The 15,992-nt window shown below is 50.5% G+C and overlaps 1 pseudogene; it reads right to left on the reverse strand.

Annotated features, from left to right (window-relative positions):
- Window positions 1–512: 512 nt before the first annotated feature.
- Window positions 513–2,480, reverse strand: LOC146724732 (small subunit ribosomal RNA; annotated as a pseudogene).
- Window positions 2,481–15,992: the final 13,512 nt, after the last annotated feature.

The following is a 15,992-nucleotide window of genomic DNA, read 5'->3' on the forward strand; positions in this document are numbered from 1 at the left end:
GGTCCCTTCTCTGTGTTATATATTTTATATTATAAATTATGGGGTCCTCTCGCTCGGCCTCGCGGTCCCCAAAAACCCGTGTTTCTCGGCACGCTGACCGTTTGCCCCGGGCCAAAACGGGGAGGGCGCGCGTCGACAACGTCGGGGGTGCTGCACCCCCCCTTGCCGGGCATATTTTCCACCGGTTTTTGGGCGCTAAACCCGAATCGACGCTCTGTGTGTGTGTTGGCCGGAGAATGGCACACCCCACGACGTGATCGCGAAGCGTCCGTTTCCCGAATCCGTCGAACCCCGCCGGGCGCCCCCGCCCCTGCTTGCCGACTATTTTCCGGTCGGAGGGGCGCAAAAGGTGCCCCCGTCTTTATATCAAAAAAAACAACAAATTCCGTCAAATCCTTTTTTTTCTTTTTCTCTGGAAGCCCTTTCACGCGCCCTTTTTAGTCCCCCCCATGCTGCGAGCGCGCGCCCCTCCCAAAAAGGACTCTCGACGCAGGCGGGACCTCCGGAACTTTTAATGATCCTTCCGCAGGTCCCCTACGGAAACCTTTTACGACTTTTAACTTCCTCTAAATAAATCAAGTTTGGTAATTTTCCCCGGGCAACATCGGCAATGCCGAACTTTCCCGGGCCCGCCCCTATTCCGAAGACCCCCACTAAATTTTCAATCGGTAGTAGCGAGGGGCGTGTTTACAAAGGGCAGGGACTTTAACCCACGCAAGCTTATGATCGCCTTTTTCTGGGAATTCCTCGTTCATGGGGAAAAATTTCCCAGCCCCAATCCCTAACCAAAGGATTCAGCGGGTTCCCCGGGGCCTTTCGGCCAGGGAACACACCCTGATTTTTTAGTTTGGCCGCGTGGGGCCCCAAAGAACTAAAGGGGCCCATCACAACCTGTTTTTTTCCTCAATCTCGGGGGGGGTAAACCGCCTGTACCCCCTAAGAAGATTTTTTTGTACGTTGGTAGTAAAAACCCCCCCACCCAAAACCGGGGCCTTCGCGATACCATAAGGTACGCCTATTTATCGGGGTAAGTCTCGTTTCGTTATCGACATTAACCACCTAATCGCTCCAACCAACTAAACGGCCCACTGCCAACCACCCCCACGAATCACTAAAAGAGCTATCAATCCTTCATCCTTCCGTTGTCTGGGCCTGGTAGGTTCCACGTTTGAGTCCAATAATCCGCAGGCTCCACTCCGTGGTGGTGCCCTTCGTCATTCCTTTAATTTCAGCTTTGCACCATACGCTCCCCCGGAACCCAAAATCTTTTGGTTCCGTAAGCTGCCCGCCTAGATCCTCGGAGGAACTGCGGCGGATCGCCAGCTGGCATCGTTTAATGGTTTATAACGAGGGCGGGTATCTGATCCGCCTTTCGAACTCGAACTTTTCGTTCTGATTATGAAAACATTTTTGGCAACATGCTTTCGGGCTTCAGTCGGTCTTGCGACGATCCACTACTTTCACCTCTACGTCTCAATACGAATGCCCCACCCTCTGTCCCTATTAATCATTCACCCCTCTGGGTTCCACAACCAACAAAAGAGAACCGAGTGTCCCTACGTTCCTTTTCATACCGCAGTATTCAGCGAAGTAGCCTAGCTTTAGCACTCTCAATTTGTTCAAAGTAAACGTAACCGTCCCGACTCGACACTCATAAAGAGCCCGCGACGGTATATTAGTTGTGCCGCCCCTCGCGAGGCTAAGCCCACCGTAAGTGAAAGTATACGTCCACATCCTTGCCAAGTTTAAACACCCAAGCGAACGGATACACGTGTGCGACACAGATTTCAACTACTAGCTTGTTAACCGCAACAACTTTAATATACGCATTGGATTGGAATTACCCGCTGCTGCATGGCACCAGACTTGACCTCCAATGGAATCCTCGTTAAAGGATTTACAAGTGTACTCATATCCGATTACGGTGCCTCGGATGATCCCCCCTTAGCGTTATTTGTCTGTCACTCTAACCTCTCCGATGCCGGGAGTGGGTATTTTGCGCTCCTGCTGCCTCTTGAATGTGGTAGCCGGTCTTCTCCAGGCTCCCTCTCCGTAAGCGAACCCTGTATCACATCCGTTACCGCGTTACCACCATCGTCGGCGCAGAACCTAACCAGCGACAGTTGATAAAGCAGACATTTGAAAGATGCGTCGCCTGTGCTAGGAACCGTGCGATCAGCACAAGTTTATCAAGTCACCAAAATAACGGGACGAACGTCGAGCCGCCCGCCCACCGATGGTTTGATCTAAGAAAAGCTCCCCTTGGTCCTCACTGGTCGGGACTCTGTTTTGCATGTATAGCATCTAGAAAAATACCACAGTTATCCCCAAGTAAATTGGTACAATCTAATGAACCATTACTGATTTAAACATAAATGAGTCCATTTCCGGTTCACCCCTTTTTTAATTCGGCCTCCTGAGACATGCATCGGCTTAATCTTGATACAACATATGACTCCTGGCAAGGATCAAACCAGGTAGCTTCGGGTTCGGTTTACTCGGCCAGGGAGTAACTCGCGAGCGAAGCCCGTAACCGTCGCTAGGCTCTTTTTCGCGCGCGCGCGCGTTCGAATGCCGAAAACAACGATCGCGCGACGACACCGTGTATGTGCCATTTTATTTTGCGCCAGCCGTTCTGGGCTCAGCCGGTCGGCGACACTCTGCTGTGTTTAACGCTATATGTAAAGCGTACGAGAGAACGACGAATAGGCGAGAGTCACCCCCCCGACGACGGGGTCCGCCGCCTCCCTCTCTTCCTCCTCCTCTCCGTTCAAAATCCACAAGATCAAAATACGGTTCTTATTCATCCACTCTTATGGAATGCGCGGCATCCAGCGAGAGACCGCGCGATTCAACCCTGAACGCTAGATCGACTATGGCGATCTTAGCGTCGAGACTGTTCTGTTCTGGGTCGTACCGTTAACCGCACACGAACCCGCAATAAGATTCGCTACTGCGTACAATTATCTCTCGAAGTCAGACGACCGCCTCGGTTAACCTCCGAACACTTAACGACGATTTACGGGCGCCGCAACGAGGAGAGCTCGTAAAACGTTTTGGAAAAGAAAGTTATTACTATTCGGCGCTCCCCTCGACATGAGGTGCGCTGTCCGATTACTAACTCGACCCGGGGTTCCCAAACCCACTTTTCCCGGGGAACCCTATATTTCGAATTATTCCCGGGTGATACGCAACACGCAAGCTGCGTTTACCGCGATTACGTAGGAACACTCGCCCCCCGGGGGAAATCACGCGCGCGGCAAACGAACGGGTCGTTACGGCTGTTTTTACTTTCGGCACCCCATAAAGGCCCGGCCCTCAAATTGGGGGATAGATAAGGCTACGATACGGAAATACTTCGGACAAAGGTTTCGTACTCCTTCGACGCTCCGCAGACCGCGCGACACATTTTACGATTCTGCTAATTCCCGGCTTCCCTCTCGTCTGATGCACATCTCGAATTCTACTACCGATACGTGTAACACTGCTTGGCAGGATCCGATAAGCGAACCGTAAAGTAGTTTTGCACGATAAACTTTCGTGCGATCCTCATTTAAAGTTAATATCTCATTTAGTTCGCTCGGTTGCGTACAGCGAGAACTCGGGAACAGCGCAAGTTCCTCGCAGGCGCCGTTTGCTCTCTGCCGGCGAGCGAGAAATATTTTTCCAAGGCCGATAGCGGCGTGTTGACTGATTAGCGGTCGATACCATCCGGCGGCACGCGCCCGCCCGTAACCCAGTACGATCGCGGCGTGTTGCTTTCGTTGCGGGCGACATCCCCACCTTCCGGCCGCACAAGCCGCTTTTTCGCAGATTCGCCCAAATCGCGGCGTGTATTGCTTTCGCCGAGCGAGCGAGAATTCTTCCAAGTCCGTTTCTGCGTCGTGCTTGCTTATCCGTCTGGCGACGCAAGAAAATTCAATCCACGTATCGTTCGCTAGGGCGTAGTTGCATTCGACCGGCGACGAGAAATTCTTCCCAAGTCCGTTCGCGGCGTGTTTGCATTTGCCGGGCGAGCGGAACATTTCCTTCCAGTCCCGATCGCGGCGTGTTGCTTTCTGTTGTCCGGCGACACCCCCTCCCCCCCCACGGCGGCACGTCGTCGCCTCGTACCCCAAGTCCGATCGCGGCGTGTTTGCTATTCGTAGGCGGGCCGACACCTACAATCCGGCGCACAGGCAGCTTTTTTTCCAATTCGCTCGCGCGTTGCGTTTCGGTTCGTCCGGGCGACAGCGAACAAATTCTTCCAAGTCCGTTCGCTGCGTTGTTAGCTTTCGCCGGCGCGAGCGAAAAATTCATCCAAGTTCCTTCGCGGCGGTTGCTTTCGCCGGCGAGCGAAATATCCTTCTCCAAGTCCGGTGTCGCGCGTGTTGCTTTCGCCGGGAGCGAGAAAATTTTCCATCCGTTTCGCAGCGGCGTTTTGTCTTCGCGGTCTAGCGAACAAAATTCTTCCAGTTCGCTCGCGGCGTGTTGCTTTCCCGGGCGAGCGAGAATTCTTCACGTCCCGTTCGCGCGTGTGATGCTTTTGTTGGCGGGGCGACTACCAATCCGTCGGCACGCGCCGCCGTACCCCCTTCCGCGCGGCGCTCATGGTTTGCTTGTTGAGCGGGCGAACCTCCCGGCCGCACAATCCGCTTTTTCCAATTTCGCTCGCCGGCGTGTTGCTTTGGCCGAGGCAAGCGACAAATTCTTCCAATTTGCTCGCGACCGTTTTCTTTTCCGTTCTCAGCGAGGCGAGCGAGAAATTCTCAAAGTCCGTTCGCTGCGGGTTGACTTTCGGGTGGCGGAGCGACACCATCCGGCGGCACGCGGGCCGCCCGTAACCCACTTCCGATCGCGGACGTGTTTGCTTTTCGTAGGCGGGCGACACCTCCGGCCGCACAAGCCGCTTTTCCAAGGTTCGCTTCCGCGGCGTGTCTTCTTTCGCCGGGCGAGCGACAATATCCCTTCCAAGTCCGTTCGTCGGCGTGTATTGCTTTCGCCGGGCGAGCGAAAATTCATCCAATTCCTTTTCGCTGGCTGGTTGCGTTCGGCCGGGCGAGCGAGAAATTCTTCCAAGTCCGTTCGCGGCGTTTTGCTTTCGCCACGTGGGCGACGAAAATTTTATTTCCAATCCGTTCGCTGGCGTGTTGCTTTCGCCCGGGCGAGCGGACAAATTATGTCCAAGTTCGCATCGCGTCGTGTTGCTTTCGCCGGGCGAGCGAGAAATTCTCTTTCCAAGCCGGTTACGCGGCGTGTTGCCTTTTGTTGTCGGGCGGACCCCACTCCGTCGGCCCACGCGCGCCCTTACCCCAAGTCGATCGCAGTGCGGTGTTGCTTTCCGTTGGCGGGCGACACCTCGGCATGCAAACAATCCGCTTTTTTCCAAGTTCGCTCGCGGCATGTTGCTTTCGCCGCGGCAAGCGAACAAATTCTTTCGTCCAAGTTGTGCTCGCAGACGTGTTGCTTTCGCCGGCTAGCGAGAAATCTTCCAAGTCCGTTCGCGGCCGGTTGCTTTTCGCGAGCTTCGAGAAAAACATTCTTCCCAAGTCCGTTCGCGGCCGTGTATGCTTTCGCCTGGCGTGCGGCATACATCCAGTCCGTTGTCTGGTGTTGCTTTCGCCGGGCGAGCGACATATTCTTCCAAGTTCTCTCAGCGCGGCGGTTTGCTCGCACGGGCGTGAGCGGAGAAATTCTTCCAAGTCCACCGTTCAGCGGCGTGTTGGCTTTCAGACCGGTCGAGCGAAGATTATACAATCCAAGTCCGTATCTCGGCTGTGGTTAGCTTCGCCGGGCGAGCGACAAATTCTTCCAAGATCCGTTTGCGGCGTGTTGCTTTCGTTGGCGGGCGACCACCGACGCCGGCGGCACGCGCCGCCCGTACCCCAAGTCCATTGCGGCGTGTGTGTCTTTCGTGGCGGGCGCACCATCCGCCGCACATCCGCTTTTTTCCGTTCGCATGCGCGTTTTGCTGTTCGCCGGGCCAGCCACAATTCTTCCAAAGTTCGCTCGCGGCGTGTGGCCTATTCGCCGGCGAGCGACAATTCTTCTAATATCCGTTCGCGGGCGTGTTGCTTCGCCGGGCGAGCGAAGGGAAATTTTTTCCAAGTCCGTTCGCGGCGTGTTGCGTTTCGCCGGCGAGCGAGAAATTCTTCCAAGTCCGTCGCGGCGTGTTGCTATCTCGCCGGCGAGACGAGAAAATTCATCACAGTCCGTTCGTTCCGGCGTGTTGCATTTCCCGCCGACGAGAGAGAATTTTTTCCCAAGTCCGTTCCGGCGTGTTGCTTTCGCCGGGCGAGCAAGAAATATATCCAGTCCGTTCGCGCGTCGATTGCCTATTCGCCGCAGAGGGAAGAAATTTTCAAGTGCGGTTCGCGCGTGTTTTTTTCGCCGGCGAGCGAGAATTTCATCCAAGTCCGTTCGTGGCTTGTTGCTTTCGTCCGTCGACAGTGCTGGGGTCTCTGTCTAACCGCACAAGCGAATCCCCAAGCCGAGGGCTGAAGTCTCAACAGATACGCAGCGTGGTAACTCCTCGACGCGAGTACTAAAACACTCCCGCTAGGTACCCAATAAGTCGTCTACAGACGATTCGAGTCTCGACCGATCGAACATTGACGAAACCCATGCCAGACCTTTAGACGGTGGCCGTGCCGTCGTGCGGTTATATCCCGACGACGTGCTATGGCGCACGTACGGAGCAAACCGCGGCTCGTGCGACGACCCGGCCAGAGGACCGTCCGACCTAAGTAGATGTCCCATTGTTTTGAGCCTTTTCCGACTCACAGGCTCCTAGAGATATCATTCCTTGGCCACCATTCGACTAGAAGAGATACGTGCCTTAGATGCGTTCGGCATAATCGCCACGAGGGTCGCTTCGCACCACCTGCCGCTCGACCGAGTGCGTGAACGCACAATGTCCGAACCTGCGGTTTCCTCTCGTAACTGAGCAGGATTAACTACCCGCAATGACTATTCATCAGTAGGGTAAAACTACCCTGTCCTTCACGACGTTTTTAAACCCATCTCACGTTTCCCTGTTGGCGGGTGAAACATCCGACGCTTGCGATTTCTGCTTCGCAAATGATAGTAATAAGCCACATCGAGGATCAAAAAGCGCGTCGCTAGAACCTGGCCGCCACATCCATTATCCCTGTGTAACTTTTCTGCCACCCCCGAATCTTGCTGAAAAACCGCTTCAAGCCAAAGAGCTTTATAGGACGTGCTTTCGCAGTCCTCCATCTATGCGTACTAGAACATCATGAGATCAAGCCAGCTTTTGACCCTTATTGCTACTAACGCGAGGTTTTCTGTCCCTCGCTGAGCTGCCTTAGGACACCTGCTTTATTCTTTTGTGATCAGATATTACTCAAGCCCAGTCAAACTCCCCAGTCCTGGCAGTGGCCTCGAATCGGATCAACGCAGGAATGAGTAACTGCATCGCCGAGGCCCATCACGCACTCTGACACGCTTGGCTTCTCGAACACCGTGGACCGCCGGGGCGCGAAGCCCTCGGGCACGGCGCTCCGCTAAACGAGTAAGAAAGAGAAAACGATGACAAAAAGTGTGGTATTTCACCGGCGATGTTGCCATCTTCCCCTTAATGCTACACCTCTCATGTCTTCTTCCAGTGCAGACTAGAGTCAAGCTCAACAGGTCTTCTTTCCCCTCAATTTTTCCAAAGCCCGTGCCCATGGCCGTTGGTTTTCGCTACGACACAGTCAGATAGGAACATTTTTTTTTTTTTATTTTTTTCATTTATTTCTTCATCATTTTTAAGGCAGCTCGAGCTGTTCCGCTTATTGCCGCTTGTTTCTTTGTACATCCTTTTTTTTTCAACAAATCTCGTTTTGCGCTCCATTTTATCCAATTTGTGTTATTCCCTCTTTATTTTCCTGTGTATTATTCCGATAGCTTCTTCTGTTTTTATATTTTCCTTTCTGGATAAAAGGTCGCTTACCGTTGCGGAAGACTATTTTGCCGCTCCGTTGCCCCATCCCTGCCACGTGATGCAGGACCTTCTACTATTCTTTTTTTTTTTTTTTTACAATTTTAAATATTCTATTTAGTCTTTTTTTCTCTTCTCAAAGATGTCTCGTGCGAATTCATTAACTGGTTAAAGTTTTTCTTTAGTTGCTAAAAGTTTTCTTTTTTTCTTTTTGTTTGTATCCAGTTTCTCCGGGCCTAAGTCCTGTAAGCTGGCATCTCAAATAAGCATATGCTCGCCGGTTTCCTCTTGTCCGCATAATTTGCAGTTTGTATCTTCTGTCAGCCCTCTCCTATACGTGATTCGAGGTTATTGGGCCGTATCCCGTTAATCTATACACTACTTCACTCTCTATTATGGTTTGAACAACACATCATTCTTTGCTGCTACGAATCACCCTGTTTAATAAATTCATACAGGTGCCGTCCTTTTCTTCCTCTCTCCATCTCCTTTGCCAGTCCTCTTTCTATTTGCTGCTCTGCCCTAGCTTCATCGTCCTGTATAATGACATCCTCGAATCCTTCGTCTGTGTTCTGTATATGTTGTCTGTCCATTTCAAAGGTTGTTTCTTCCCTTATATTTACCTCTGATCGCCTCGGCTCACGATCTCCAGCTCAACGAGGAGCGTCTCCCCCGCTAACGGTTTGCATGGCGATGGTTAATGTGGGTTCTACTGCTTTTGTTGAGCACGAGTCCAGATTGTTCTCTGTGCTGCCCGGAGGTGTTCCCGTCCAGCACATGCTGGACTTTATCGTGACCATCCAAGCGCCCCGTACGTACATCGGCAAAATTAACCGCCGGTTGTACTAATTTCAACAACTATCCACCCGGGTTATGTATAACCCATGTAATTATTTGCCATCTCTTTAATCAACATAGTGAATTTTATGATTTATTTCTTTCTTGTGTTCTTTTGCATGCTGTACAAAATTGGGAAGTTTTTCGTCAGAAGCAACCCCAAGTATTTACCATCCATGATTTAAATTTTACCCTGTACCTCGATCTTGAGGATTGGCGGTCTCTCTCGATCGAAACCCACCCTTCAAGGTCACTGCAAACGGTCTTGCCTCGACGAACTTTCAATTTAATATTTACTCACCCATTTTTCATGTCCAGATTAATTTCGCTCCTAATTGCTCCACTTCACTACACACGTCTCGAATTTGCCATTACAAGTATAAGCCATGTCGTCGGAGTAACGATGGCTTTAATACTGTCCTACGTCCTTTTAAGTCTCAGGTACTTAGGAGTCGTCCAGCGCCCAATTCCGGCCACGGGACCATCATTGACCCCTTGGGCAGCCCCGTTTCATATGGGACGAGGACTTTCCCTCGCAGTAGCCCTTCACCTTTTATGTTTCTATTTTCGTTAAGTAATCTACGAGATAGTTGCAAATCAATTTGCTACTGCACTCAGCCTTAGATCAGGCAGCTCTGATCGCCGGCCACCACAGGTTATACAAAAGCCCCTTCGATGTCGATTAAATGAGGGCAACAACGGATTTCTTCCTCGCAAATTACGCCCTCCCTGAAACGTATGAAGGCATCTTTCCGCAGAACAGTCCCTGTTTGAAAGCCGTATTGATGCTTTATTTTCTAGCCATCTCTCTATATAGAGAGATCTGTACCCTTTCCACCAGTATACGTTCAGGTAGATTTTTCCACCGTTATAATAAAAGTGCAACATTGGGTCCTATAGGAATTGATCTTTTGTTTTATCTTTATGCCTTTGGGAATGAATTTGACATTTGCTGTTTTCCCATGCTTCTGGAAATGACCACTTTTGAAACAATTATTAACAGGTTTTTACAATATAGTTTTTGTTTTGCGTCCATATTGCTTTCACTATTTCTGCCTGTAAAATCATCCAATCCTGGCGCTTTTTTATTCTTGTATTTGCGGTTGCTCTATTCCATTTCTTCGGTTGACCATTCTGCTCTATGTTATATTTTACGTAAACTCTTGTTCAAGCTTTCTATTGCCCAGTGGCATCCTCTCCCTCTGTCTTGATATCGTCTGTTGGGGCAGCTTTCTCCAGAAGAGCCCCCAGTGGCCTCTGTCCAGTCTCCGTTTGATATCCCCGTTTGGGCAGCGGGTCAAGCGACGCAGACCACGTTGGGTATTCTAATTTTTCCCCTTTCGATTTTGTATGGATTCTCCAAGATCCTTGTTATCCTTCTCTCTGTAACAAATTTTTGCCAGGACTTCTCCTTATACTCACATTTTATTTCCTTTTCGTCCTGTTTCTAACCTTTCGATAAACTCTTTATTGGTATGCAGTTTTTTGATTTGCTTCCACGTCTCTTAGCTTATATTGCCTCTCGATATCTGGCTTCTTAGGCTTTATATTTTCTTCATTCTTCGATAACTGAGGTCCACCTATTCCACCACGTATTGCCTTGTTGCACATCTTCCTTCTTGGGATTGATTCCGCAGTCCGCTTGCAAGTGGTTGTGTTTCCTAGCTTTGGACTGCCTTCATCAGGATATGGGTCTAGTTTTTTGTTATTTCCTCAGTAAAATTCCGGTTTATTAGTTCCGCAAATGTTCTCCCATTTGGCCTTTTTATATTATAAATTGTCTAAGGCTAAAGAAATTCCTAACTCTGTGAGTTTGTTTTAGAACTTCGATAGTAATTATGTGTGGTCACTAAGTTGTACTTTTGTCTGGTACACTTTCCATTTTTTAATTTGGTCAACAATCTTCCGTGTTTATTAGAAGTCAGGTCTATATTCGATTCTCCTGTTGGTTGATGAATACTTATAGGGGTTTCCTGGTTCGTTGATAATGTATAACCATTCGCAATAGGAAGTACCTCAATCTGTTTGCCCTACGGTCACTCAGTTTTTGTGGCAAACCATAGAGTTTCCGAAGCCAGCATTGCGTCCATTGCTATCACAATATTTTACTCCCACTTTTCGAACAATGTTTTCGATTTTTTCGTCTTCAGAAACGTTTCTATTCGGGAGCGACAGAATTGGCGTCATAAACGCTTATTAAGTACATCTCTTCCGAGATCTGTATTTTTCTGAACGCAAAGAACGTGCTGCTGATTCCTCGTACGTGTACTGCAACGCCCTCATGCCCTCTTTCTTCTAACACATCGCACCCATGGGTGACCGACGACAAGTCTGAATTTTTCTCATTCCCTGAGACGTATACCCTCCTTTACCATTGTCCATGGTATACATATGTTTCCTGTATCCAAAGTACCTTAACGTTTGATTCCCTCATGAAAACCTCCAAATTACAGCTGCCGTTGCGACCCTTGTGCGTTGATTTGCACTGCGATTCCTTGTTCCATTGGATTCTGCCTACGGTAAATTTCCACATACTGGTGTATTCGGGCAGAGCTATTCCTGATCCCGATGTTTTTAATCTTTCTCCTATTTCTGATGCAATTTAAATTTTACGCATTGAGGGTCGAGCTTTTTTTGGACATTTCATCTTAAGATGGCTTTTTTCCCCACAGGTTTGGCACAGTTTGTCGAGTGCCTGCAACGATATTTTTTTGCCATGTGGCCGGAAACCGTACTTTTGTAGCACCTGATTAAGCTTAGATACTCCTTACCTATACGTTCCCTCTCCTTTTATAAAAATTCCTTTTTCACAGCCTGTATTGCCCTGTGCGCCCAGTGTACCTGGGAGCTGAATAATCCAAATTGTTTCTTTCCCTCTTGTTTCTAAAAGAGGCGTACAACATGACCTCTTCTTTAATCTACTAGAGTTTAACCTATCTATTTTCAAATTTTTTATTTAGCAAGTCTTTTTTATTTTCATCCGCTGGAAGTCCGTATAACATTATAATGATAATTGAATGGTTTGAACATCTTGTAAGGATTTCTCATTTTTAAACCCTTTTCGTCCAGGTTTGATTCCCAAGCAATGCTATATCTTCTCTGGTCCTTGAAACTCACATTATGACACCTTTCCTTCGCATTTGTCTTATGTCTCGAACTTTGTCTCGCTTCTTCCTGTTTCTAATTTATCCTTCAGCGCATTTTTTTGATTTCCTTGTTTTGCTTCTTTCGTCCTCGTCAGCCACCGTTTGTATAGCACAACTTCAAAGTTTATATCCTAATTTTTACTCTTGATTTCAGTATATTCTGTGACGGGGTTGGCCTGATCCCGAAGTCGGTTACTTGAGCAAAGTGCGCGATCTTGAATGTTACATGCACTTTTATATCATTTCCTTTTCAACCTATCTCTTCAGTTCAACGTCTTGTTTCCAATACCCCCATTGGCTAAAATCACTTTATAGCAGTTTCTGAAAATTTTGTGGCTTTTCGTTCGTTGAACAGGACTCTTCCAGTTTCTGTCCTAACTTACGTTTTCCTTTAAAGGCTGGATACATCCTTCGCTGTCGATGTTCGAAGTTCCCTTATTTTCAGGTACTTTGCTCTTTGGTTTTTCTTCTGCGTTTCTGATTATTTCTCTCCGGCTGGCTTCTTCTCGAGATCCACAGTGCCTGCCACTTCGTCAGAGTGCCCGCCCCCTTTTCTTTTCCTCCTGTCAGTATCCCTCGCTCCGACGTCCGACTGGATAAGTCCTCTGGAATACTATCCTTCCGCAGGGGGAGAGTTTATCTGTGCACCATGACTCGTGCTTTCGAACGCACAGCCCTTTCCTCTTTCGATCTCCCTCTCATCCGCCCCTTATTTCCTGACCGATCAATTTTAGTTTTGGACGGAATTCCTTAGCCTTACTCTATTATAGTTTCTCGCTGTTTCAGTTTTAATTGTTTATCTCCCTTTTGTTACCAACGAGTATGGTGGGACCGGAAATCCCACCCAGGCAGAGCCCCCTATATCCATGGGTAGCCCTATTCCCGGAGGGGGCGGCAGGTATCCCCCCCCCGGGGTTTGGGGGCCGCTAGAGGCCGGTAGATCCCTCCGGCCTGCATACTCATCGTTGCGCGCCATTTGCTTAAGATTAGGGGTATTTTTTTATAGAGCTTCCTTCCTCGCAGCCCGGGCGGTTTAAGCCGAGGCCCCCGCCCCTAGAGAAGACGTAGACCTAGTGTTTTACGGTATGGGGGGGTGGGGGGGGGGGGGGCCGAAACTGAAGTCGCGGGACTACATATCAGACCGCAGCGACGGATCACTCCTAGCACCCATCATGCCATGTTTGTAGGATGGTTGAGCCCCCCCAACAACGACAAGGTAGTGATCCACGGGAGAAGTAATAGGGACAGAGGGAATCTCGTTAATCCCTTTCATGTCTCGTCATTAATTAGATGACGAGGCTTTGGCTATGATGCGTCTATAACGAGTGGCCGACGACTGCTACCAAATCACAGTCGCCAATCGCCACCGACAACGATAATGCAGAGCTGTTTACTGTTGGTGTTCGCATTCCACCCCCTGGATACGTGAAGTCGGAAGCTAAGCAAAGGCGCTCGACTTCACAGCCCCCACCTCGACATTCACGGCAATTATTCAAAACTCGCGCGATTGAATGCGGAGGCCTCACTCTACGCGCCAGCCATCATGAACCAACCAGATGAGGCCACGTTCCCCTTCCTTCCTCCCTTCGTTATAAACTGCGAGTCCAATAGCGACGTTCTAAAAACGTTTCCAGTTCAGCCATGAGCCCCCACAAAACTCGGTCGTCAACGTTCGAGCTGGGCGAGACGTTAAACCCAGCCTCCGCACTCAGACTACGTCTTTGCGAACTCAGACAACACCATCGACCACGCAATGTTGTAATGTCGGAAACACGAAACCATTATTCTACGAGGTACTCCTGTCGCTCCGCACAGCGGCCTAGCCAGATCATTTACTGATCGTACTTACTCTCTCTCTAACTTACGCGCGTGGGACATCTCCAACGCGGTTTCGCTAGACACTACTTGCGCGTCTACGACCACTAGCCTCACCACCTGTAGAGTCGATTGGTGTCAAGGTCGGGTGCAGGCCGCCTCCGCCGTCAGACTCGAATACGCTGTTCCGCATCGACGCGCCATTCCCTTCTGCTGTTAAATCAGCCACCAACTTGACGCATAGGTCGTCAATGCCGCAGGATTCTCCCTCCGTGCGTTCTCTCTCACAAACAGCGTTCACAAACGCAGTTAGTCCTGATCCGACCTGCTCTACGAGCTGTATTTGTAGCGCGTGACACCGGCACGCAGCGATTAATCGCGCCCATCACGACCAAATCGGGAGCACCTCGCTCTAGACGGTATGCATTTCAAACCCGTATGTGGTGATATGCACTAGTCGCCCTGAGGATGGCAATCGGCGCCAGCCGATACCATTCGTAGCTCATGGTGAAGAGGGCCGCAACCTCTCTGATTCCCACTCCATCGCACGACTCGCGAAAAACATGCCCGCACACATGCTGTCTGAGCTCAGCGGTTGTATTTCACTTTTGGCCGCCCGCTCTCCGCATCGATTTCACACCAACAATCTGCCTAGCCACATACGTGGTTTCGGAAGCCGCAGCATGCTGCGGTCATAGTAACGTTCCGACACACCGCATGTCATTCGGTTATGCTTCAGAATTGGGATCAAAGTGCTCATAAGAGGCATTCCAAGCCCCCGCCACTCTGTAATCGGCGCATGCAGGTACCAGCAGGAACACATGGGGACAACGAAGCAGCTCATCGTTCTGCATACCGCAGTGCGTCACAATAATATCCTTACCTTGCGGGTTTTTTGCGCGCCGAGAAGACCGACCCACTTGTCCATCGGTGATAAACCGTGGAAGTATACAGTCACGGCAACAACCTCAGCCGCGTTTGCGGCTTTAGGTGCCCCTCGTAAGTTGCTCGTGCCTGAGCTAAGGGGGATCGCTTGCGAGTTCCCTAGCCCTGTTTACTCGGGGCAGCCCAGTACGTCCAGACATCGACCCAGGGATCTTTGGCGGTATCATCGCTCCCCCCCTGTGAAATAGGGTGGTGTCCACCATCACTTTTCTTGTCTCTGCCGGTACACCCCATGACAGCACTCCGGTCTTTCTCTCGCGTGATCTCGAGCCCTTTCGCCTAAAAGGCGTCATGAAGCCGTGTCAAGTTCTCCTGCAGCCCATCTCTGGTAGAAGGCCAGGAGCACAATGTCCGTCTGCCGTAGGTAGCCCAGTGCATTGATAAGCCGACCGCACCCAAACCCGATACCAACGTCCTCCGAGAGAATTCTAGTGCCTAATCTACGACCAGATTGAGAACAGCATGGGCGGACAACGGATTCACCCTGTCTCACGCCACGCCGATCTTGACATACGGCCGACACTATCACAATATACGCGACTCCCTCAAACTCGGTCAGCGCATTCGAAGAGACAGCCTTACGTACTCTCTAAACTCCCCGAGGAGCCCCAGCTTATCGAGAGTCGTATGAATAGCGCGTGCGCAACCGTATTTGAAAGCTTTCGAGATTCGACAGATCGACGCACGCCACAGGCGGAGAACACAGCGCCCTAAATCCGGGCGTCCCAAAGCACGGATGAAAGGACTGTGAACGTTTTCACTACCCCGTCCACCGCCGGAACCCACCCCTTTGCGCTGTTCGAGATTCGAGGGCTGCCAATCTCTTTGCCAATCTTGTGGAAGTGTCTTATTATAAACGGATCCTATGCTGAGAGTCGGTACTCCGTCGTACCTGGCCTATCGGACATACCCCCCATTCTCAAGGATACCGTTCTGGTTGTGCGATTGGCGAGGGGATCGTCTCTGCCAGAGGCATCAGATTGAACAAAAGCGCACGATAAGAATCGCAGGAAACAGCGTTCACACCTCCTACGGCGTAATCTGGTCCAATCACGGGCGCAGTGCCAATCCTTACGGAAATCCTGTTCACCTCTGCAGGTGTGATGGATCCCAGAGCAGGTCTTACCCGCCACAGGAACTGGATCACGTGGCACACGCGCCACACACGCCGAGACCTTCGAGGTGATCACCTCTCAGGTCCCGACTACGCCCCGGCCAGCACTCGCAGCTGTGCCGCCTCCAAAAAGACTCACGCAAGTTCCGTCATGTCTCCCCGCTAACCGCTGGGGCCTCCCATAATTGGGGCGCAGCAGTTACGGGAATTC

The sequence above is a fragment of the Nylanderia fulva genome, unplaced genomic scaffold, assembly GCF_048542155.1.
Source record: "Nylanderia fulva isolate GAGA-0341 unplaced genomic scaffold, ASM4854215v1 Scaffold1197, whole genome shotgun sequence".
Taxonomy (NCBI): domain Eukaryota; kingdom Metazoa; phylum Arthropoda; class Insecta; order Hymenoptera; family Formicidae; genus Nylanderia; species Nylanderia fulva.